Below are 25,359 nucleotides of genomic sequence, written 5' to 3'. Positions count from 1 at the left end.
CAAGGTGCCCCATTCTCAAGCTTTATAAAAATTGCATTAAATCATAGTTTTCAGCGGAGATAAAATAGCATTTTATTATTTACTTTTCTTTAGTTACATGGTTAATTTCCTTAAATCCAAATGTGATTAAATCTATTGGCAGCTAAATATTCGTTAATGATTTCCCCAGTTATAAGTGTAAACTGTAAGCATACAGTAATTTTATAATCTAGTGCCTACTTTCTTTTCCAGTCACATTACCAGATTTCCTTGTGCCTTTCTGCTACTCTGCCATATTCAATACTTGTAGCTCTATACCACTCCATGATATTTCATTGCTGTGTCCTTATGCACTATTCTCCTAACCTAAACTTTTCACTTTTCCTGTATGTATTCTCAAAATTTCAATTTAATTTTAAACCTTAAAATATAATTTAAGTAAAATGTTCCATTACATATCTCCTAATCACCCCAAAAACTTTTCCTATGCTTTCCTGTAAACTGACCTTTTATCAGTTGTAGAACTTACTACATTTTTATGTGTATTATTAATTCCTAATCTCCATAAGAAATTAATTATTTTTTAAAAAGTTAGAGGCTACTAGTATACCTCACCTAAAACTTGAAAAAATATTGTTTTGATGGAATGATTGGACAAACTAATGAATAATTGAGTAAGCCGATGAATGGGGAAAAAGGGGGAATAAAACCCAAACAGTATTTGAGAAAAAGAAAGAACAGGAACAGGGTTAGGACATGGAGGCTATCTTCACACTGAGTTTGAAATGTGACCAAGTTTCAACAGATAGTGAGGACAGAACTTTAAGAGAGATCTGTTACATGGATTTGGAATACTTTGAAATAGTTTCAGATATAATTATAAGCCTGAATTAATTCAGTTATACCAATTCTCAGTCCATATACACTAACATTTATGTAGCAAATGCTCATTTGAAACACCTAAAACATTGCTTTTGCAAGATTGAGATCCACTAAACAGAAACCCTATTATGGTACTCACATTGACGGATAGGGATTATAGGATTATATCTGTATTAATAGATGTCCTACAAGACACATGCATTATAAATCATGTTGCTGACAATAGGAGTGACTTGACCTGCTGTGTAAATTTATCTTATCAGATTTCTAGTAAGGTGTTCAGTAATGTTTCTTTTTACTGAGGAAAGAGGTTTTTAATTTATTCCAAAGAAAATTTTTGCAATTGCTACCCTACTGGCAAGGTTGTTTTATGAAAAATAAATATATGTCCCTTGTTACTTGGTCAGTAAAATCATTTACATTTTCATATACAGGAGTCTCATTATCTGCCAAGTTGGTGCTGAAGCAGCATGAGGCATTAATTGTTATGAAGAAATAGACTTATGAATATGCTAAAATGGGATAGGTTTAACATTTATGACTGCTTATGTATTTGTATATTTAATGTTCCTGTTTATTTCATGTGCAACCTTTACTTTATGAATGCATACAGAGGAGAATTAATGTTTGTGAGGGGTTTTATGTCAGAGATAATATGTGGACAAACAGTTAATGTTTGCTGACCTCTCTCTTTTTCTCCAAAGAACATTTGTGAATGAAAAATTCAATGAACAGGGACGCCTGGGTGGCTCAGTGGTTGAGTGTCTGCCTTCTGCTCAGGGCATGATCCCAGAGTCCCGGGATTGAGTTCCACTTCGGGCTCCCTGCATGGAGTCTGTTTCTCCTATCTGTATGTATATCTCCACAAAATAAAGAGCTCAAGAAAGTCATAAATGTATATCAAAATCTAATATTTTCTAAGAACATGCCTAAACAAACACAAATACCCAAGAAAATCCACTTATGCCTATTATATTACTCATCAACTTAGCGTTCTTAATTTTTTTTACTCATTTACTTTCTTATGTGTGTGAAACAATGTTTCCTAGTCCTTCATGGTGATATTAATCAGGATTGTCACTTTCATTATATCGATTCATTGGGTTCTGCCTGAATATCTGTTAAAATAACACTGTAAACTACAGACGAATTAATGTTTTATGTCTTTAAACATTTATTTACTTTCTTAGTTTTCTGTTACAGTGGAGTTAACTTAGGATTCACTAATTGTCTTCCAAAATTTAGAAATAGGCAAGCTCACATACATTTTAAATGAATGGGAATTCTGGTAAAGACAGTAAGCACTGTTTTCATAACTCCTTTCCATTCATAACTCCATAATGAATGGAAAAACATGGAATAAAGAAGAAAATTCATCTGCATTTGAACCAGTGAATTATTTAAATTCTGAAGAAAAACTGCCAAATCAAGTAAAAATTAGGTCCAATGTAAAAGAGAATCACCAATTTGACATATATCTCCTTAGTTTATATGATTATACAAGCAGGTGGGTTGTGTGCAAAAAGTGGATTCTACTTTGGAGATATTTGGAGATATGAAAGGACATGGCTAGGCCATAAGAAAAATGAGGGCACCTCATTTATGTTCTATCAGTTAAATTAAAATACTGGAAGAAGCAGAACTAAAAGAAACATATTCAACTTTTTTTTTTTTGGACCAATTATAACTTAAACTTAAGGATGAAGCAGGACCAAAAAGAGAACAGAAATATCTGGGAACACTGTTTTGGACAGCAGGTTCTGAAGGTTGCTTCAAGTTGCCTTGACTTGCTTACTAGACTGAGTTGAAGTCTCAGGACACTCCTCTGAACTTATTGTGAGACCTTCTTACAGAGCCCTTGCTGTGTGATTAGATTTCATCTATTTGTACAGAAAATTGGTGTCCCTAATGTACCTAGTATGCATTTCTTATTTATCTTAAGCAACTTCACAGCTGAAAAAAAAACCCACAAATCAATAATATAATCAACAAGTTTAAAGTCCATGGACAAAATTCAAACTATGTCAGGTAGAAAAGAGGAATCAGTGCTTACGTGGGCAGCACATGTAGTAAAATTGAAATAATAAAGAGAAGATTAACATGGCCCCTGTGCAAGGATGACATGCAAATTCATGAAGTGTTCCATATTAAAAAAAAAAAAAAAAAGAGGAAATCAGTTAGGGAAAATTGGCAGCATCTGTTCTGGACAGTCAGTCCTACATACCAGATACAAATGTTTCCATTCGATACTAACTATCATCATCACTATCATCATCATCATCATCATCATCTATAACAAGCACAGACTCTACAAATAAATGAAGGACATAAATATGACATAAATATAACATAAAGATCCAGAACTCAACTCCTCTCTTCTCTTCTCTTCTCTTCTCTTCTCTTCTCTTCTCTTCTCTTCTCTTCTCTTCTCTTCTCTTCTCTCTTTTTCTTTCTTTTCTTTTCTTTTCTTTTTTCTTTTCTTCTTTTCTTTCTTTTCTTTTCTTTTCTTTTCTTTTCTTTTCTTTTCTTTTCTTTTCTTTCTTTCTTTTTTTCTTTTTCAGAGCTCTTTTTATTGACTGTAAAATTGAAAAGGAGAATAGCCAACCCTTTGATACCTGTTACTCCTCAGGCAAAATGCCAACTTAACCCACAATGGTGTAAGACAAGTTTGGCCATTTCTTCCAGTTTTATAGTTCAGACACATACTTCTAAGACATAGAAATTGTATTTCCAAAATTCATAGAGGTACTAAATATTTCTCAGAATTGTGAATAGTTTGTATGTTTGATTATGGAACATGTGAGAAATAGTGTCAAATAAAAAACTGGAAAATTAGTGGCTGATTAACTCTGAAGGGACTTTGTCATCATAATAAACAACTTGAATATTTCTCCTATAATTGAATGGGAGACTTTGAAAGCTTTTAGGTATGAAAATTCTACAAATGGTGTCTCACAGAGATGAGAGAGAGAGGAGAATATAGTTAATTGATTGGAGGAAGGATACCCTAGACGGGAGAATTGCTATAGGCCACCGCAATAATCTCTTTAGGAGATGGCTGCATTTAGACTCTTAGAAAAGAGGATTTCAGAAATGTGACAGAGGCAGAAAGCACCTGATGAGATTAGACACTAAGTCCAGTTGAGCCTGACCTTTAATTACATTGTATTGTTGTGGTTGACTCTAAACTATATTAGATTTGTGGTTTCATGTAAGGAGTCCAGTTATCAAAAACATCTGCAATTAGCTGACATAAACTGACTATATAAAGATATCTTTTTCTGAAGTGCCAGCAAAGGAAGGAAAGTAAACAAATAAATAAACAAGTCATTTACTTTGTTTCTTCCTCATGCAGAATTCAATTTTATGGCCAGTTAAAAAATATACTGCATACAAAAACCCATGCTGATACAAAATACAAGTGGCATTTGGGAGAAAATACTTAAAACATGTAATAAAAAAAAAGATTACTCTTAATAATATAAACCAAATTTACAAGTTATTGTTTAATAAACAAGTCAACCAATTAAAAATGTGGCAAAATAGAATGAGGGGGTGGCTCCGTGGTTGAGCGTTTGCCTTTGTCTCAGGGCATGATCCTGGGGTCCCAGGATTGAGTCCCACATTGGGATCCCTGTGGGAGCCTGCTTCTCCCTCTGCCTATGTCTCTGCTTCTGTCTCTGTGTCTCTCTTGAATAAATAAAATCTTAAAAAAAAAAAAAGTGGCAAAACACAAGAACCCAGGAAGCCGTAGTACTAAAATGTAGTGCTAATTAAATAAATGAGAATTAGAGCAAAACATGCTATTTTTCTTTCCTCCTATAAGGTTATCAAAACTAAATCAATAAAAAGTAAGTCTAATAATAGTCATTATTGGGAAGGTGAAGTAAAATTCAGTATTTCAATCATGGTTCTTCACAATGTAAATTCTAGAGGTGCCTGTGTGGCTCAGATGCTTAAGCATCTGCCTCCAGTTCAGGTCATGATTTCCAGGTCCTCAGTCCTTTCCAGGTCCTTGCCACACTGGGCTACCCATTCAGCGAGGAGTCTGCTTCTCCCTTTCCATATACCTTTCACCGCCACTCATTCTCTCTCTCTCAAGTGAATAAGTAAAATCTTTTAAAAAAAGGTAAATTCTGGAAGCAATTTGGCCATACTGATTAAAATATGAGGTATGCTGTGCCCCACAGAAAATCAATCCCAATTTTAGAAATCAGTGCTACTAAAATACAGGTAGTATAGATAGGCAGTAAAGTACACTTCAGACATCTTAGCAAAGTAAATCACGAAAATGACTACCTAAACTATCTATAAGCCTCACACGTGAAGTAAAATATAGTGCTATGCTGCTACCACTATGTGATAGAAGGATAATTTATTGACATCAAAAGATACCTAGGATGTAGAAAACTATATATAACAGAAAAATGGTTTTGTGTATACATGTGTTTGTGCATATACATACATCTGTATGCCTGAGTTTAGTTAGGTGTGTGAGTGAATATATACCTATATAGAAAGAGAGAGAACATGACCAAATTATACTCCAAACTTTTTAGTTCCTTTATATTTTTTTAACTTTAGTTTCTTTACGTTTGCTATGTATTTGAATGCTCCCATGTTGGGTGCATGATATTTACAATTGTTATATCTGCTTGTTGGATTATCCCTTTTATTACTATACAATGTCCTTCTTTGTCTCTTGTTCCAATCTTTGCTTTAAAATCTATTTTAGGGCAGCCCGGGTGGCTCAGCGGTTTAGCACCGCCTTCAGCCCAGGGCCTGATCCTGGAGACCTGGGATCGAGTCCCATATCAGGCTCCCTGCATGGAACCTGCTTCTCCCTCTGCTTGTGTCTCTGCCTCTCTCTCTCTCTCTCTGTCTCATGAATAAATAAATAAAATCTTCAAAAAAAAAAAAGGTCTAAAATTAGTCTCTTGTAGGCAGCATATAGCTGGGGCTTGTTTTTTGTTTGTTTGTTTTGTTTGTTTGTTTGTTTTTATCCATTCTGTCTCCCTAGGTCTTTTGATTGGAGTGTTTAGTCCATTTACATTCAAAGTAGTTCTTGCTAGATGTCTTTATTGTCATTTTATTACCTGTTCTGTGGTTGTTTCTAAAGATTTTCTCTGATCCTTTATTGTTTTTCCCTCTTTTGTGGTTTGCTGGTTTTCTTTAGTGATATATTTGGATTCCTTTCTCTTTACTTTTTGTATACTTATTAGTGGTTTTTGATTTGTGGTTATCATTAGGTTTGTATAACATTTTCTGCATAGAGCAGTCTATATTAAATTGATGGCCACTTAATTTTGAAATCATTCTTTCTTCTTCTTCCCACGTTTTAGGTATATGGTGTTATATTTTACATCCTTTTATTTTGTGAGTTCCTTGATTGATATTTTACAGAAATATTCATTTTTTTACTACTTTTTCTTTCCTACCTTCATACTGTAACTTTTGTTCTTTCCTTTCTACTCAAAGAGACCCTTTAATATTTCTTGCAGGAATGGTTTAATGGTCATAAACTCCTTTCTGTTTGTCTGGGAAACTCTTTATTTCTCCTTCTATTACTGGATAAAGTATCTTGACTGCAGATTTTTCCCATTCAGCACTTTGAATATATCATGCCACTCTCTTCTGGCTTTGAAAGATTCTGCTAAAAAACAAAATAAAACAAAACAACCCTGATAGCCTTTATGGGAGTTTCCTTTACATGTAACTGTCTTCTTTTGTCTCGCTGCTTTTATTTTATTTTATTTTTTTAAGATTTTATTTATTTATTCATGAGAGACACAGAGAGAGAGGCAGAGACATAGGCAGAGGGAGAAGCAGGCTCCCACAGGGAGCCTGATTCAGGACTTGATCCCAGGACCACAGGATCACAATCAGAGCCAAAGGGAGACACTCAACCACTGAGCCACCCAGGTGCCCCTGTCTCACTGCTTTTAAATTTTCTTTCTTTATCACTATAGTTTGCCATTTTAATCATAATATGTTGGTGTGGCTCTGCTTTTATTGAATTTGTTGGGGGTTCTTTGGGCCTCCTGGTTCTGGATATCTTTCCTCAGATGAAGGAAGCCTTCAGCTGTTATCTCTTCAAATAAATTTTCTAGGGATGCCTGGGTGGCTTAGCAGTTTAGTGCCTGCCTTTGGCCCAGGACATGATCCTGGAGTCTCGGGATCAAGTCCCACATCGGGCTCCCTGCATGGAGCCTGCCTCACCCTCTGCCTGTGTCTCTGCCTCTCTCTTTCTGTGTCTCTTATGAATAAATAAATAAAATCTTTAAAAACAGAAACAAATTTTTTTTTGTCTTTTTTTTTCCTTTGTAATGTCACTTTATTTTTTTTTTATTTTTATTTTTTTACTTTCATTTTTTTTTTATTGGTGTTCAATTTACTAACATACAGAATAACACCCAGTGCCCGTCACCCATTCACTCCCACCCCCCGCCCTCCTCCCCTTCTACCGCCCCTAGTTCGTTTCCCAGAGTTAGCAGTCTTTACGTTCTGTCTCCCTTTCTGATATTTCCCACACATTTCTTCTCCCTTCCCTTATTTTCCCTTTCACTATTATTTATATTCCCCAAATGAATGAGAATATATATATAATGAGAATATATTCCCCAAATGAATGAGAATATATATATATATATATATATAATATATAATGTTTGTCCTTCTCCGACTGACTTACTTCACTCAGCATAATACCCTCCAGTTCCATCCACGTTGAAGCAAATGGTGGGTATTTGTCATTTCTAATAGCTGAGTAATATTCCATTGTATACATAAACCACATCTTCTTTATCCATTCATCTTTCGTTGGACACCGAGGCTCCTTCCACAGTTTGGCTATCGTGGCCATTGCTGCTAGAAACATCGGGGTGCAGGTGTCCCGGCGTTTCATTGCATTTGTATCTTTGGGGTAAATCCCCAACAGTGCAATTGCTGGGTCGTAGGGCAGGTATATTTTTAACTCTTTGAGGAACCTCCACACAGTTTTCCAGAGTGGCTGCACCAGTTCACATTCCCACCAACAGTGTAAGAGGGTTCCCTTTTCTCCGCATCCTCTCCAACATTTGTTGTTTCCTGCCTTGTTAATTTTCCCCATTCTCACTGGTGTGAGGTGGTATCTCATTGTAGTTTTGATTTGTATTTCCCTGATGGCAAGTGATGTGGAGCATTTTCTCATATGCATGTTGGCCATGTCTATGTCTTCCTCTGTGAGATTTCTGTTCATGTCTTTTGCCCATTTCATGATTGGATTGTTTGTTTCTTTGGTGTTGAGTTTAATAAGTTCTTTATAGATCTTGGAAACTAGCCCTTTATCTGATATGTCATTTGCAAATATCTTCTCACATTCTGTAGGTTGTCTTTGAGTTTTGTTGACTGTATCCTTTGCTGTGCAAAAGCTTCTTATCTTGATGAAGTCCCAATAGTTCATTTTTGCTTTTGTTTCTTTTGCCTTCGTGGATGTATCTTGCAAGAAGTTACTATGGCCGAGTTCAAAAAGGGTGTTGCCTGTGTTCTTCTCTAGGATTTTGATGGAATCTTGTCTCACATTTAGATCTTTCATCCATTTTGAGTTTATCTTTGTGTATGGTGAAAGAGAGTGATCTAGTTTCATTCTTCTGCATGTGGATGTCCAATTTTCCCAGCACCATTTATTGAAGAGACTGTCTTTCTTCCAATGGATAGTCTTTCCTCCTTTATCGAATATTAGTTGCCCATAAAGTTCAGGGTCCACTTCTGGATTCTCTATTCTGTTCCACTGATCTATGTGTTAGTTTTTGTGCCAGTACCACACTGTCTTGATGACCACAGCTTTGTAGTACAACCTGAAATCTGGCATTGTGATGCCCCCAGATATGGTTTTCTTTTTTAAAATTCCCCTGGCTATTCGGGGTCTTTTCTGATTCCACACAAATCTTAAAATAATTTGTTCTAACTCTCTGAAGAAAGTCCATGGTATTTTGATAGGGATTGCATTAAACGTGTATATTGCCCTGGGTAACATTGACATTTTCACAATATTAATTCTGCCAATCCATGAGCATGGAAGATTTTTCCATCTCTTTGTGTCTTCCTCAATTTCTTTCAGAAGTGTTCTATAGTTTTGAGGGTATAGATCCTTTACATCTTTGGTTAGGTTTATTCCTAGGTATCTTATGCTTTTGGGTGCAATTGTAAATGGGATTGACTCCTTAATTTCTCTTTCTTCAGTCTCATTGTTAGTGTATAGAAATGCCACTGACTTCTGGGCATTGATTTTGTATCCTGCCACGCTACCGAATTGCTGTATGAGTTCTAGCAATCTTGGGGTGGAAACTTTTGGGTTTTCTATGTAGAGTATCATGTCATCGGCGAAGAGGGAGAGTTTGACTTCTTCTTTGCCAATTTGAATGCCTTTAATGTCTTTTTGTTGTCTGATTGCTGAGGCTAGGACTTCCAGTACTATGTTGAACAGCAGTGGTGAGAGTGGACATCCCTGTCTTGTTCCTGATCTTAGGGGAAAGGCTCCCAGTGCTTCCCCATTGAGAATGATATTTGCTGTGGGCTTTTCATAGATGGCTTTTAAGATGTCGAGGAATGTTCCCTCTATCCCTACACTCTGAAGAGTTTTGATCAGGAATGGATGCTGTATTTTGTCAAATGCTTTCTCTGCATCCAATGAGAGGATCATATGGTTCTTGGTTTTTCTCTTGCTGATATGATGAATCACATTGATTGTTTTACGGGTGTTGAACCAGCCTTGTGTCCCAGGGATAAATCCTACTTGGTCATGGTGAATAATTTTCTTAATGTACTATTGGATCCTATTGGCCAGTATCTTGTTGAGAATTTTTGCATCCATGTTCATCAGGGATATTGGTCTGTAATTCTCCTTTTTGGCGGGGTCTTTGTCTGGCTTTGGAATTAAGGTGATGCTCGCTTCATAGAACGAATTTGGAAGTACTCCATCTCTTTCTATCTTTCCAAACAGCTTTAGGAGAATAGGTATGATTTCTTCTTTAAACGTTTGATAAAATTCTCCTGGGAAGCCATCTGGCCCTGGACTCTTGTGTCTTGGGAGGTTTTTGATGACTGCTTCAATTTCCTCCCTGGTTATTGGCCTGTTCAGGTTTTCTATTTCTTCCTGTTCCAGTTTTGGTAGTTTGTGGCTTTCCAGGAATGCGTCCATTTCTTCTAGATTGCCTAATTTATTGGCGTATAGCTGTTCATAATATGTTTTTAAAATCGTTTGTATTTCCTTGGTGTTGGTAGTGATCTCTCCTTTCTCATTCATGATTTTATTAATTTGAGTCTTCTCTCTCTTCTTTTTAATAAGGCTGGCTAATGGTTTATCTATCTTATTAATTCTTTCAAAGAACCAACTCCTGGTTCTGTTGATCTGTTCCACAGTTCTTCTGGTCTCGATTTCGTTGAGTTCTGCTCGAATCTTTATTAGCTCCCTTCTTCTCTTGGGTGTAGGATCTATTTGCTGTTTTTTCTCTAGCTCCTTTATGTGTAAGGTTAGCTTTTGTATTTGAGTTCTTTCCAGTTTTTGAAAGGATGCTTGTATTGCGATGTATTTCCCCCTTAGGACTGCTTTTGCTGCATCCCAAAGATTTTGAACGGTTGTATCTTCATTCTCATTAGTTTCCATGAATCTTTTTAATTCTTCCTTAATTTCCTGGTTGACCCTTTTATCTTTTAGCAGGATGGTCCTTAACCTCCATGTGTTTGAGGTCCTTCCAAACTTCTTGTTGTGATTTAGTTCTAATTTCAAGGCATTATGGTCCGAGAATATGCAGGGGACAATCCCAATCTTTTGGTATCGGTTCAGACCCGATTTGTGACCCAGTATGTGGTCTATTCTGGAGAAAGTTCCATGTGCGCTTGAGAAGAATGTGTATTCAGTTGAGTTTGGATGTAAAGTTCTGTAGATATCTGTGAAATCCATCTGGTCCAGTGTATCATTTAAAGCTCTCGTTTCTTTGGAGATGTTTTGCTTAGAAGACCTATCGAGTATAGAAAGAGCTAGATTGAAGTCACCAAGTATAAGTGTATTATTATCTAAGTATTTCTTCACTTTGGTTAATAATTGATTTATATATTTGGCAGCTCCCACATTCGGAGCATATATATTGAGGATTGTTAAGTCCTCTTGTTGAATAGATCCTTTAAGTATGATATAGTGTCCCTCTTCATCTCTCACTACAGTCTTTGGGGTAAATTTTAGTTTATCTGATATAAGGATGGCTACCCCTGCTTTCTTTTGAGGACCATTCGAATGGTAAATGGTTCTCCAACCTTTTATTTTCAGGCTGTAGGTGTCCTTCTGTCTAAAATGAGTCTATTGTAGACAGCAAATAGATGCGTCCTGCTTTTTTATCCAGTCTGAAACCCTGCGCCTTTTGATGGGGTCTTTAAGCCCGTTCACATTCAGAGTTACTATTGAGAGATATGAGTTTAGTGTCATCATGATATCTATTCAGTCTTTGTTTTTGTGGACTGTTCCACTGAACTTCTTCTTAAAGGGGAATTTTAAGAGGCCCCCTTAAAATTTCTTGCAGAGCTGGTTTGGAGGTCACATATTCTTTTAGTTGCTGCCTGTCTTGGAAGCTCTTTATCTCTCCTTCCATTTTGAATGAGAGCCTTGCTGGATAAAGTATTCTTGGTTGCATGTTCTTCTCATTTAGGACCCTGAATATATCCTGCCAGCCCTTTCTGGCCTGCCAGGTCTCTGTGGAGAGGTCTGCTGTTACCCTAATACTCCTCCCCATAAAAGTCAGGGATTTCTTGTCTCTTGCTGCTTTAAGGATCTTCTCTTTATCTTTGGAATTTGCAAGCTTCACTATTAAATGTCGAGGTGTTGAACGGTTTTTATTGATTTTAGGGGGGGATCTCTCTATTTCCTGGATCTGAATGCCTGTTTCCCTTCCCAGATTAGGAAAGTTTTCAGCTAGAATTTGTTCAAATACATATTCTGGCCCTCTGTCCCTTTCGGCGCCCTCGGGAACCCCAATTAAACGTAGGTTTTTCTTCCTCAGGCTGTCGTTTATTTCCCTTAATCTATCTTCATGGTCTTTTAATTGTTTGTCTCTTTTTTCCTCAGTTTCCCTCTTTGCTATCAACTTGTCTTCTAGGTCACTCACTCGTTCTTCCACCTCGTTAACCCTCGTCGTTAGGACTTCTAGTTTGGATTGCATCTCATTCAATTGATTTTTAATTTCTGCCTGATTAGCTCTAAATTCTGCAGTCATGAAGTCTCTTGAGTCCTTTATACTTTTTTCTAGAGCCACCAGTAGCTGTATAATAGTGCTTCTGAATTGGCTTTCTGACATTGAATTGTAATCCAGATTTTGTAACTCTGTGGGAGAGAGGACTGTTTCTGATTCTTTCTTTTGAGGTGAGGTTTTCCTTCTAGTCATTTTGCTCAGTGCAGAGTGGCCAAAAGCAAGTTGTATTGGGAAAAAGAGAAAAAGAGAGGAGAGAAAGAAGGAAAGAAAAGAGAAAGAGAAAAAAAAAGGGAAGAAAAAGAAAAAAAAACGAAAAAAAAAAAAAGAAAAAGAGAAAGAAAAAGGAGAAAAAAAGAGGGTGGGGGAAGGAAACAAATCAAAAAGCAAAACAAATCAAAAAGCAAAACAAAACAAAAACAAAAACAAAACAAACAAACAAAAAAGAACCACCGGGGAGTATCTTCTGATTCTGTGTACTTTAAGTCCCTTGGCTTCTCCTGGGAGTTGTCAGTCTAGCTGATCTTCTGGGGGAGGGGCCTGTTGTGCTGATTTTCAGGTGTTAGCAGTTGGGGGAGCTGCTGTGCCCCTGCCTGGTGCAGGGCTCGGTGGGGGTTGTTTACCCCGTGAGGCCGCAGGAGGAACAGCCCCAGTGGCGGGGCAGCTCTGGAAACCTGGATTCAGCTCCGGCAGGAACTCCGGAGCTCTCCGTCTGCAGGGCCTGGAGGCTCCGGGGCGGGGCCGCTGATCTGCTCAGCTGGGGCAAGAGCGTCCTTGCTGTCCTGGGCCCTCCCGGCCTCTGCCTGTCCCGGGGGAGGCGGGATCCTGGGCTGTGTCCCGGCGCCCTGTGCTCCGGAGCCTGCGCTGTTGGATTCGCGCTCCCGGGCCGCGCAGCCCCCTCCGCGGAGCCGCCGCCCGAGCCCCTCCGAGCTGCTCCTGGAACCGCGCAGCCCCCTCCGCACGGAGCCTCTTCCTCTGCCCGAGCCCCTCCGAGCTGCTCCCGGGGCCGCGCAGCCCCCTCCGCGGAGCCGCCGCCCGAGCCCCTTCAGCTGCTCCGGGTCCCGCCGGGTCCCGCCGTGCGCGCTGCAGCCCTTAGGGAGCTCGGCGCACTCTCCTGGGCGCGCAGTTACTGTCCCCGGGAGCCCGAGGGCATCCCCGCCCCCCTGGGTCCTGCTCCACCTCCCCGCGAGCCCCTTTCCCCCGGGAAGGTCGGTGCAGCTCCTGCTCCTCCGGGACGGGGCTCTCCTGTCCTGGGGACACTCGCCCCGGCCTCAGCCCGGCTCCTCGCGGGGCCCCTCCCCCTTGGAGGCCTTTGTTTCTTTACTTCTTTTTCCCCGTCTTCCTACCTTGATAGAAGCGCGAACTCTTCTCACTGTAGCGTTCCAGCTGGTCTCTCTTTAAATCTCAGGCCGAATTCATAGATTTTCAGGATAATTTGAAGGTTTTCTAGGTAGTTTGGTGGAGACAGGTGATTTGGGGACCCTACTCTTCCGCCATCTTGCTCCTCCCCAGAAACAAATTTTCTACCCCCTTTTCTCTCTCTTCTTCTAGGACTCCAATAATTCAAATATTATTACATTCGATGCAGTCACTCTCTATTCTCATTTTGCATGATTCTTTTTTTTTTTTTTTCTTTTTTGTTCAGGTGATTACCTTCTATTACTCTGTCTTCTGGGTCATTAATTTGTTCTTTTACTTCTTCCAGGCTGTTATTCATTCCATCAATCTTGTTTCTCATTTTGTTTATTGAGCTTTTTATCTCTACTAAGTTATTCTTTATTTCTGTGTTAATGGTCTCACTCATGTCTTTCACTCTGTTCTCAAAACCAGTGAATATCTTTATGATCATTACTTTATTTTTTATTTTTTTATGATCATTACTTTAAATTCTCTATCAGACATGCTACTTGTATCTGTTACACATAAATCTCTGGCTGTGATCTTGCTGTTCTTTCATTTGGGACAAATTCCTCTGTCTTCTCATTTTGTCTAAGTCTCTGTGCCTGCTTCTCTGTGTTAGGAAAGTTATCTAGGTCTCCTGTTTTTGACACTAATGACCTTATGAAGAAAGGTCCTGTAGTGCCCTGAAGTGCATTGTCCCCTTCTCCCCAGGCCTTGGTGCTTCAGGGAATGTATCTACTATATGCTGTATGTGCTCTGCTCTTGTGTTCTGGTTTATCTTTCAGGCCAGTCATCTGCAGAGGCTCACTTTGCCTGTTGTGGGCAGTGTTTGGTCCCTTACCTGAATGTGGCACATTTTAACTATGTGTGCTTTGGTCTGCTTGTGAAATAAGACCTGTCACTACTGCTGCCAGTATCGAGGTGTAACAAAACTCTGGTTGGAAGATGTGGTATGAGTAGAGATTTGGGCTGGTCCTTTGGTGGAGGGGGCCAGCTTTGCTGGGACTGAAGCCATCATGACTAGGAAGGGCAGTGTTTCCAGAGAAGGAGGGTGGGGGGTAGAGGAGGGGCTTGGTATAGGCAGGTTAGGTTCCTGCAGTTGGTTCTATGTTTATGCTATGCAGGAGGGGAGGGAAATGGCTCCTGCCAGTTTCTTTGTTCCTAGATGGTCCACTCTGTGAGTGCTGCCTGAAACATGTTTCGAGATGAGCAAATACATCCCTACCATGTGCCCCAGGCACTCTTCAGATCACTGTTTCTGTGCTATATGTCAGCAGGATGTTTGCCCTGCATTCTATCAGAAAGCAACCCCAATGCCTCTGGGCACTACCCAAGACTCGCCTGCTAACCTTAAGCACTCCAGGCTTTAAGCCCCACTCGTTGCAAAAACTCATAAATTTGGCCCTTCTTGCTTTCCAAGCCAACTGAGATGGGGATTCACTTTCCGTATTTAGCTTTTCTGTGAGCTAGTTTTAATCTTACTCTTCTCCATGAACTAGGCTCCTTCCCCGTCACAGCAGCCACTATCCATTTCTCTTCAATGGATTTGAAGAGAATTTCACATTTCTTACCATCTTCAGTGTGTCCTCTTCTCTACCTTAAGTTGTGGAGTTTGTTCTGCTAGTCTTCTATTTGATTTCTGGGGTATTTTGGATGATTTGAATGTTATATAGTTATGTTTGTGGGATGAAGTCCTCCTACTTTACCACCGTATTCCCTGCTGAGAGATGTTTTCATATTTTTAACTTAGAATGAAATTCTTTATCTGTGGTACATTGGCCATTCAGTATGTGGCTTGCAAACGTTGGAAATTTATGAAATCCTTTTAAGTTTTGGAGGCCAAAATAGTTCAGTAAATATACTTTAAGAGCTTTGCCATTGAGATACCTTGTTACAGATGGTGAGGCAATGTTAAATATGAACATTTTTTCTAGGAGAAAAAGTTTTCTGTGCAGTAGGATTGGCCACACTATTTGGAGACCGCAAAGCTAGGGGACTCTCGACTGAGGAACATAAGAAAGACTTCACAGTTGACTCAATACCTCATATGAGGCTTGCAAAAAGAAAAGAAAAGAACAGAAAATAAGAACAATAGCAATGGATAAAATTAATATAGTAACACATTAATTACTGATCATTTCTGGATTTAATACATTGTTTTTACAAGCTTCATAAAATGCTTTTCATAAACTCAGAGTGCTTTATAATGCAATTGTGTGTTTCATCTTCATTATATAGTTGTGTCTTAAAATATAGAAACTTTTATTCCATTAAAAATTCTAGAAATTATTTCCAAGACATGCAATGTCATTCATGGAATGAATAGGAACATTTTTATAATTTATATCATTGATATTTGATAAACTATTGGGAAAATATTTCGATAGTAATGAGAAAACATCTGGACCTAAAGATAAGGTTTTTTTTTTTTTTTAAACTCCCTCCAACAATAAAGACTGCCAAGTCTAAATATATGTTCTGCTTTAATAATGATATAATTTTTTATATATTTTTTACCTTTCTTTTCTTTACTGGAGGTATTTGCTGTTTAACCTCCCTTATATTGTAATTTTGAAAGAAAATTCTTTGGAATAATATTATGTGAAATATTTTACAACTGTGTTATATTTTCACTCCAGAAACATTATTTATGTGGATGTAGATTCATTTTTGAATAAATTCTCAAAGTATGCTTATTCTGCACAAGTTCTGCCATAAATTAGACAGTTAAGATTCTGAGCTAAAATATAAGTAAGCATCTAACTTGCAGTTTTATTCCTTTCTTTTCTTTTTTTCTTTTCTCTCTCTTAAACATCCAGTGAAATATCCACCCTTCTAATATATCATTCTATTATATAGTTATATAATATTATATATAATGTAAGTAAATAATTAGTTGTCATAGTTTAATTGAAGCCATATTTAGGAGCCAGGATTTACCATAAATAGAATGAGTACTTTTAGCAATTTGTATCATGCAAGTACATTAATGTATTGTTAGTTATTTTAAGTAATATTTTGAATGTGTAGAGAAAATATAGTCTAAAAAATACAAATATCTATTTTAATACTGAAAAATTATAGGCAAAATACTGTAATCAATTTTACATTATATGACCAATTTGGAAGAAATATTGATAAATAGGAATTCACTTATCATATTGTTCAGCCTTTATTTGTCAATGGAAACAAGAATAATTTAAACCAATATCCCCTATGACTTTGGAAATTGATGCCTAAATCAGCTGGTGTAACGAATATGCATTGTTTTTCAACATTGTGTAATTATACAAGTTATACTTGTTGAAACATGTAATAACTCATGAATTGTATATATTACATTTTATTTGTCAACAAAGAATTTTTTTTATCTTAGTGAAATATTTTTTTCTCAAATTCTTCCCATACCAAATTTAGGGAATAAATAACCTATGTAATTGTTATACTTCTCTATTTATAGAATGACTGAAATGTTGAATCATACCACAGAAAGAAAAAGAGAACTGCCCAAGGAACAAATTCTATGTCAACACTTCTCATACACCATTTCTTCACCATAATCAAACTTAAACAACAACACTAAATACTGATAATTACATTTTAAGCTTTAACTTCTTTCTCCTTATTTTCTGAAAATGTTTCTCAGTGTTTTTTCTTGGCTACTCTCACCATCCCTCTGCCCTTCACCCCGAGGGTTCCAGTCTTTTTACTCTTCTTTTACTAATATATATTCACTGAGTACTTCCATGGTCTATGGCTTCAATAATTATTTACAAATCACATCTCAAACTGAGACCTCACTTCTTATTCTGAAATCCCTTCAAAATTTTCCTCACTTTGCTTTATTGTAATTTATCCTATATCCTGCTAATATAATATTTCTATGTAAAAAGCTGGGAATTCTGTGAATTGGTTTTCCATTCCCTGCAGTATAAAGCCCCAACTCCTTACAAGGCCCCCAAATATTCTTTACAGTTTCTATTTCATCAAATCAGCATGTTGCTGGTTATAGCCACTTTCTCTATCCTGTCTAATTTTTCCCAGAAAATCTGTATTTACAACTGTAACTAATATTCCCGAAACACTGTTAGTTGTCCAAAATGTAGAATTGTCTATTTCCACCCATGACTTTCAAATGTCTAACCAAGCATTAATGTAAGTAGATTAGCTACTCAGAATTATTTGAATCTAAGAGTAAAATTTACATATAAACATAAAATATTTTTAGTATTTTATATGAATTAAATATTTCCAGGGATTTTTTTTTTTGAAGAATACAATTACCATGTAATAGAAGAAATAATGTAATTATCTCCTGTTTAGAACATTACCATAGATGTTTGCCATTTTGGAAACTTGCAATGCCAGTGTCAATACTGCCCATGGTATTTTAATTGCCAGCATAGAAGACCTACTTGTAGCTTAGGGAGTCATTGTGAATCTGTGAAAATGATACATTTATTTAATACTTTAAAAGGTCAAATATTGGATCCCTGGGTGGCTCAGTCTTTTAGTGCCTGCCTTAAACTAAATATGAAATACATATGTAAATATGAAATACATATATTAAATACATATTATATATATATATATAGTCCATCAAGAGTTATATTATTTATGTAAACTTGATAAGATGGAGCAAGATGTTCAAATCATGTGTAACAACTACAATCAAGGGATCCCTGGGTGGCTCAGCAGTTTAGCGCCTGTCCTTCGACCCAGGGCATGATCCTGGAGTCCCGGGATTGAGTCCCACATTAGGCTCCCTGCATGGGGCCTGCTTCTCCCTCTGCCTGTGTCTCTGCCTTTCTCTCTCTGTGTCTCTCATGAATAAATAAATAAATCTTAAAAAAAAACTACAATCAAAAAATTTTCGGGATCCTGGGTGGCCGCAGCGTTTGGCGCCTGCCTTTGCCCAGGGGGCGATCCTGGGACCCGGGATCGAATCCCAAGTCGGGCTCCCGGTGCCAGGAGCCTGCTTCTCCCTATGCATGTGTCTCTGCCTCTCTCTCTCTCTCTGTGTTTGACTATCATAAATAAATAAAAATTAAAAAAAAAAATTCACTACAAATGAAGTACCATGTATGAAAATCAGGATAGAAATTTTACCTCTTTTGTTAGCATTCAATTTCAGTAGCAAAGAGAATAAGTGAATAAGAACTAAACCATATTTAAAAGGGTTTTGTATCCATGATAAAGGCTAAACAATTACAGTTCAAAGATTATAATTTTTTCTCAATATTAAAAATTATTAATTCCAGAAAATTTAGAGAATCTAAAATTAAGCAAAAATAATAAAAAGGAGATCACTCAAAATATCATCATTATAAGATGATTACTTTTAAGTGTTTCATTGTAACCCTATTTTCCTACATATTCTTTTTTCCTACATATTTATTTAAAAATACCCCCCCATACATTGATCAATTTGGTCGTGAAGAGACAATAAAAACATAGAGATTTTCCTTACAATGTCCCTGTCAGTGTACTTTGTGAGTCTCCCTTTTCCTACCCCACTGAATAAAATAAAAAACAGGTACCATGATTCTTCTCATGACTTTTAGCTAATAAAATTTCCCCCAGGAATCTTGAGTCACAGAAATAGTCTCATTTCTGTAATTAAAATGTCCAGTCTTGTCATATACTTATTAAGTGAATCCTGTGGAACCTTGGTGACTGCTTAATAAATGACAGTTCTTATGGGATGTTAAGAGCTAAGAAAACACATAGTATATTTACCTATTAAAAATTCACTATGTGAGACCACTTTGCTGATCAAGATTCTTGTCTGCCAGTCATTTAAGTTCCTTGGGAGATTTTGGTGTCCAGGGTTAATCTAGGGGCATCAGTTAATTAGTGTGGCAATCATGTTAAATGATCTTCTGGGTTGCTGTGATAGTGTAAATTTGTAAAACATTGACTTAACTTATTCTAGTATTCTACTCCCAATCATTTATCAGTGATTATTTTAACAAATAGGTAACTAGCATTTGATTAAGAACGTGGTCTTTGCAAGGATGCTGCCTAGATTTTGTTGTTGTTGTTGTTGTTGTTAAAGATTTTATTTATTTATTTATTTATTTATTTATTTATTTATTTATGAGAGACAGAGAGAGAGCAAAAGCTAGAGGAGGGGCAGAGGGAAAGAATCTCAAGTAGACTCCACATTGAATGCTGAGCCCCATGCAGGGCTCAATCCTATGACCCTGAAATCATGACCTCAGCTGATATCAAGAGTCAGAGCTTAACTGACTGAGCCACCTAGGAGCCCCAGATTTTTAATATAAGCAGTCTCCAAAAACTGTTCAAGACAAGAAATCTTATTGTGACTCACTTTTCTGACCTACTTAAAAGGAGTAATCATACCATCCACCTCATCAAGTTTAGTATTGAATAATATATTCAGTATCTTAAAAATACAAAGTATGAAATCCCAAGTTCATCATAGTTGCAAACATCTCAAATGACAGAATTAATCATAGGAATCTGAGACTTTTATTGTGCTAGGCCAATTGAAATCATGGGCTTATTACTTTTTAACATAAAGTCCTATCACAGAGTCTATAATCAATAAATGCTTTTAAATAAATGGTAAATAGAAATCACCATGTTCAATTTTCAATATTAATAACTACAAATGATATGTAACCAGTCCCAGGATTTGGCCAGTTTAGAACATAAACAGAAGAAGGATCACCCCCTAGTTGCAGTGCATGGTGTTCTCTCCTTCACAGATGATTCTAAAAACTGAATTAAAAATTAAAGGATAGTGATTAAAATTTATGAAAATCAAACAGTACTGCCATATTATCAACATTGTTACCATTGGTAAGCACATGGTCTGCACACCATACTTGAAAATTCAATTTTAGATTATATTCACATCTGTGGCAATAGGCAAGATCATTACTTGGAGACTTCTGATGAACATTATACAAACTTGAATCTGAACCAACCCAGATAATTGTTTTTATGTGTTTTATGGGGTTTAGAGGTAGGGAAAAAATGAATTTACTCAACATAGGAAGAATATAAGAAAAGTAATTTTAATTGTTCTCTCAATTTCCTTTTCTGGATATCCATGAGGTAGTCAGTTTTATTTTTTCTAGTTATTCTTAGTAAGGCATTCCATTATTTCAGAAACTATAATAGCTATGGGAGTGAGTGATCATAGAGAACAGATGAACTATGAACTATTGGTGGTAAACCTTCCCCCAAAATTAAAGAAATTGTATTATGATAATTGGTACAAATCCAATGTAGTTCAGCAGTATTTTATTCAAGCCTTGCAGAGAGACAACATGACTTAGTGATTAAATGTGAATCCTGAAGCCAGAATGAAAACCTTGTGAAGCCTTTCCCAACCACACACACAAGTTGTGTAAACTTAGACTATTTTACTCTCTGTGCCTGAGTTTCCACAAAAGATGAACATGGATGGCCAAAAAAGTTTCGACTTTTTAGAGTTATTGGGAGCATATGTGTAAACTGTGAGTAACTTAATATCGTGTGGAGTTCTGTCCTCATATGGTACCAGGAGCAGTAGGAGTAAGATGCATGGGAAATTATCTGCATTCAGTGTAAAGATTTTTGTAAATTCTGTGTCACCTCCTTCAACTGGTAGAAAGTTCCTTTTGATGGGAGGGATAAGGAATGTTGGAGACTTATCAGGAGACTGAAGAAGGGTTTGCACAGTAAGAATCTAGGTGAAATCCATGTACATTTCTTCTAATATTCAGATTCTATCATTCTCAAGGTGAGAATCTTTATAATGATCATTTCATCTCTGCCTAACTCATAAAATTTAAACAAGGTAACTTTGTAAGGGATTCTTGTACTTTCATATTTCTCAACTTCAGCAAAGTTTCTACCTCTATAATTAATTAATTTTTCTCATGAAATAATGAATATAAAATTATTCTCATAAATCTTTTATCGAGTCTATTTTTAGTGATCACTTTCAAAATAAAAAATCTCACTTATATATACAATATAGCGATTATATTTCTTTTATAAAAACTAAACAAAACATGGTAGTTCCTGATAACTTTCAGTATTTCTCCTTAAATATATAGGGCATACATTAAGCATTGTTTTTATTTTCAAGATTTTATTTAAATTCCAGTTAGTTAATATACAGTGTAGTATTAGTTCCAGGTATACAATATACTGATTCATCACTTCTGTACAACACCTGGTGCTCATCACAGAAAGTAGTGAACATTCCTTTAAATGTGAATAAAAACTTAAGAAATAATATCATAATCTTTGATACAAACCCACTAGGGTTCAAATATTGTAATCTGTATTTTATCTAATATTGTGTTTCTTAGATTATGGCAGCTCTTTTCATTTTATTTCTTTGTTGGTCTGTGTACTTTCATTTTTATTTACTCTCCATATTTTGGAATTCTACATGTGTCCAGTAATGAAATCTCAGGACTAAGTCAAAAGATTAATTTTATTTATTATTTATTTATTTATAAAGATTCTATTTATTTGTTTATATATTTTAGAAAGAGAGAGTGCACAATCGGGAGTAGGGAGAACAAGCTGACTCAACACAGAGCTCAGAGCCCAGCAAGGGCTCTGATCCCACCACCCTGAGACCAGACATAGAGGAAATCAAGAGCCAAGGCCAAACCAACTGAGCGCCTTGGATGCCCCCAGAGATTCATTTTAAAATATGGACAAGTTCATTTTTTTAAGTTTTGGTTAAAATGATCACTATCCCTCTTATAGGAAGCTTTTTTTTTTTTTTAATGATCTCATTTGCTTCTGTTTTTTCCTTATCCTCATTTGAATTCTCTTCTTATGATTGTATTCTCAAGAGGCTCCTCCCTCTGCTTTCCAAGAGGCTCCAAACAAGTATTTATTCTAAAACAAAACAAAACAAACCAAAACAAAACAACTATATTAAACACCTAAGTTTTTCCAGGTTTGAGATAATTATTAAAGATATAGTCGAGTAAATGGGTCTTATCTTAAAAAAAAAAAAAGTATTGTAAAACCATGGTATTGAATTCTTTCTCTAGCACTGTAGTTCTCTAAATAGTGTTCTGCTTCTGCTAGCACTAAATTCACTGTTAGGCCTTTATGAAGCTTCTATACCCACCACTTGACTGAAAGTACTCTTTAAGGACACTCATAGCAAATCTATGGGTTTGTTCTGTTTTCATTCTCTTTCAACTTTCTATATTTTTCAGTGTATTAATTCAACTGTCCTTAAAGTTTTATTTTGCTTGCTTTCTCTGTTTCATGAATATCTCCTTTTCTTCCTTTTTCCTTAAATCAGCAGTGTTGACCAAACTATAAAAGGATCTTTGTCTACCAGTTAGGACCCCAGATCCTATCTGTCCAAAACTTCCCTTTTCATGAACTTATATTTCTAGCTTCTTGCTAAATAGTTCCCATATATTATGCCTTATTACTTCAAAATCAGTGAGTCTTGTAAAACCTTTCCTACTTTAACAGATGTAAAGTCTTTCTTTAAATATATATATATATATATATATATATATATATATTATTTAATTATTTGAGAGAGAGAGAGAGCATGAGAGGGGAGAGGTTCAGAGGGAGAATCTGACTCCCTGCTGGGTGGGGAGCCCAATATGGGGCTGGATGCAGGACTCCAACCTGGTACTCTAGGATCATGATCTGAGCTAAAGGCAGACAATCTACTGAGCAACCCAAGTGCCCCAGATTGACCATCTTCCTTTCTTGACCAAAGGTATCATTTCTTGACTATCTTCATTTCTACCAAAGGTATCATTGATGTATTTGGCAATCAGCTGCAAATTGATATCAAAATTTATGCTGGCAGTCAGCCTCTTGCACCTAATACCACTCTGCTTACTCTACCTTGTTTTCTTTTGCTCTCCCCAAATGTCCCCTCTGTTTACCCTTGGCTAGGATTGCCATTCTCCCCCAACCATATCATATATAGTTCTGTTTTTCAAATTTTCTATAACTTTTCTATAACTCTTCATTATTTTGTTTATTAGCCAACTCATTCATGGAAATTTAGCGACCTACCCTAGTCTTTGATAATATAATCCCACCCCAAACAAAGTTAAGTACAAAGGGGGAATGGTTTAAAGATACATCATTCTAGTTTTAAATTAACCACTAATCTAGGTATGTATCCTTGGATAAGTCCCTTAATCTCTATGAGCCTCATTACTTATGCAGAGAAATAAAACCAAATAAGGTAATATGAGTAAAGTGCCTATCACAGTAAAATAAATATTAGTTACATTTATATTAATTATATTACCCCTGACATTTTTCAAATGGTGCATAGTTTCATTTATTTATGTATTCACAATTAGACATTAAAATATGAGACCAAAAACATCATAATATAAAATTACTTAAACAGTTTCTCTATATAATAATACTCTGTAAATATTACTTCCATTCTATTTACCTGTCTGCATACAGTGTCTTGTAACAGCACCGTAGCTGGTTTTATACACTCCTTGCTGCCTGACTTAAGGCCCTTGATCTGTAACAGAACTAATTTACTTTCTTTGAGATTTGCAGCCCACTAGCCTTGGGGAATAAAGGACCAGAATATTCCCAAGCCACAGAGGCCGGTAAGTCTGTTTGAAACCCGCTTAACTTTCTGATTAGCCCAGAAATCTTTTAGCAAAATATTTTTCTTTTTTAAGGTCACACAAATGACTTTACTGATCTCCCCTTGCACATCTGTAGACCTTGCCCCATTTTGCAGAAAGAGCAGGATTCTCTTGCACAACCCCAGGGTACCAAGGAACCAGATCTTGCACAACCTTCCTCCACCTCCACCCCTGGCATCAAGAAACTAGAACTTTTGGCTCAACTTAGAAGCATTGAGATAACCCTATAGCTGACATCATCGAGTCTGCAGATAATCAAGAAATGTCACAACCACCCTACTTCTTTACTTTTTACCCTTTAAAATTTCTGGGCCAGGCAGAAACCTGGGAGGTAGCCTTTAGACAAGAACCCACCTTCTCCCCAGGTGGCCAGCCTCTGAATAAAGTTCATATTCCTTTCCAACCAAAACCTGTCTCTTTACTATTGGTTTGTCTAACAATGGGCAGCTGAACTTGGGTTTTGGTAACAGGCTCACAAATGTAAACATTCCTTGAGTTATTGGTTTGTGTTTATGGTGATATTCAGATTACTGCTGAATTACTTCACTTCAAAGAGGAATGATCTATGTTCTACCTGGAAAACAGAACCCAGCACAAAGCTAATGGGTCAAGGTTTTATTGGAATATACAACCTCAGGATTACAAAATTGAGGGTAAAATGGAAGGTAGGCTAAGAAGGAGGGAAAGCAAATACCAATTAGTGCATTTGTGAGCTGTTTACAGCTTAACAATCAAACACAATTGGTAGTCTAATAATGAGAAATGTCTTCCAAGGAGACCATGTGGAACCCCAATGTGGCTCAGATCTTCCCATCAAGGGAAAAAAAATATCTGCCAACACATTTTCTGTTTCCCAAACTCCAAATTTGGATCACTGTGCATTATTTCTCTTCTCTTACTTCAAAACTGTGTCACCTAGCTCTGCTAGGCCAGTTAGTAGTCCCACACTCTAGTTCAGTGAAACTCACTGCATCTACTCAGGGGGCAGAAGTGCCCCCTCTGCTAGGACCCAAGATCTCTTGCCTAACAAATCCTAAAGTTGCAGAGAAGTAAAACACACTTTCACAAGTGAGATACTGGGAGTAACAGTGAGAGAGAGGCTAATCTCAAATCTACCCATGAATTCTAACTGAAGTTGCGGAATTAAATATCAGCACTGATTAAATGCATACACTATATCTTGGAATACCATGCCTCAATCATCCATTGAGGCACCCAAAGCTGGTGCCTTAGCCAAG

General features: G+C 36.8%; 1 protein-coding gene and 1 non-coding gene across 3 annotated transcripts in view; both read left to right on the top strand.

The window, feature by feature from the left end:
• KLHL1 (kelch like family member 1) overlaps nucleotides 1-25,359 on the top strand; it is a 435,375-nt gene that overhangs the window by 247,283 nt on the left and 162,733 nt on the right. The gene's annotated exons all lie outside the window — the stretch shown is intronic.
• LOC112656167 (U6 spliceosomal RNA) lies at nucleotides 2,907-3,013 on the top strand. Its single transcript, XR_003134160.1, has one exon. It is a non-coding gene; the product is annotated as a U6 spliceosomal RNA (small nuclear RNA).

Source organism: Canis lupus, chromosome 22, assembly GCF_003254725.2.
Source record: "Canis lupus dingo isolate Sandy chromosome 22, ASM325472v2, whole genome shotgun sequence".
NCBI classification, from domain to species: Eukaryota; Metazoa; Chordata; class Mammalia; order Carnivora; family Canidae; genus Canis; species Canis lupus.
This window is presented reverse-complemented; position numbering and strand designations above follow the sequence as displayed.